Raw genomic sequence first — 840 nt, 5'->3', positions numbered from 1 at the left:
CGGAAGGGATAAACGGGAAGGGGAGAAGTTAGGAGAGTGAATGGGAGGAAGGGGAGGTGAGGAAGAAAGGAGAGTGGGAGAGGAAGGGATGAACGGGAGGGAGATAGAGTAGGAGACTGAATAGGAAGGAGCGAAAGAGGGAAGAGGAGGATGGAAAGACCGGAAGGGAGAAAAGGTAGGAGAGTGAATGGAAAAGAGAAGATGGAAAAAGGAAAGGAGAGAGCGAAAGGAGGAGATGAACTAGATAGAAAGAAGGAAAGAAAGTTAATGAAAGAAGGAGAGGGAAGTAGGAAAGAGGTGGAGAAGAGGGAAGGATGAAAGGAGAAAGGTAGAGGAAGGAAAAAGATAAGTAGAAAGAGAGAACAATGTGGAGGAAGGGAGTGAAAGACAGAAGAAGGAAGGGAAGAAAGGAGGAGGAATCATGGAGAAAAGGCAGGGGGGGGGGTGCGAAAAGACAGAAACATATCGATAATAAAGACGCAAACAAGTGCTTCACTACGTAATTCAGCGATGAAATATACAATAGTTCCTCCTTGCAAAATTCAGGATTAGGATACCATAGGTCAGAATCACGCTGGAATAAATCCGAAATAATAATAACGACGGAAGCTACAAAAATAACGAAAGATAACCCAATAAATTTCGCCGGAATTAACTGGGCCATTTATTGTAATACAGAGAGAGATACAGCCGCTAGTCATAGAAAACGGACGTGTTGTACAGAAAACGGGAATATCAAAGGACAGGAAGGAAGGGCATTCATCTCGTCGCCGTAATATTTTGGATTCCGTTTTCTGTGAGGCGAAAAGAGGCGCAGAGCCTTGCGCAGTTGCTCTCTGG

This window comes from Penaeus monodon, chromosome 24, assembly GCF_015228065.2.
Source record: "Penaeus monodon isolate SGIC_2016 chromosome 24, NSTDA_Pmon_1, whole genome shotgun sequence".
Taxonomy (NCBI): domain Eukaryota; kingdom Metazoa; phylum Arthropoda; class Malacostraca; order Decapoda; family Penaeidae; genus Penaeus; species Penaeus monodon.
Note: the sequence above shows the minus strand (reverse complement) of the source record.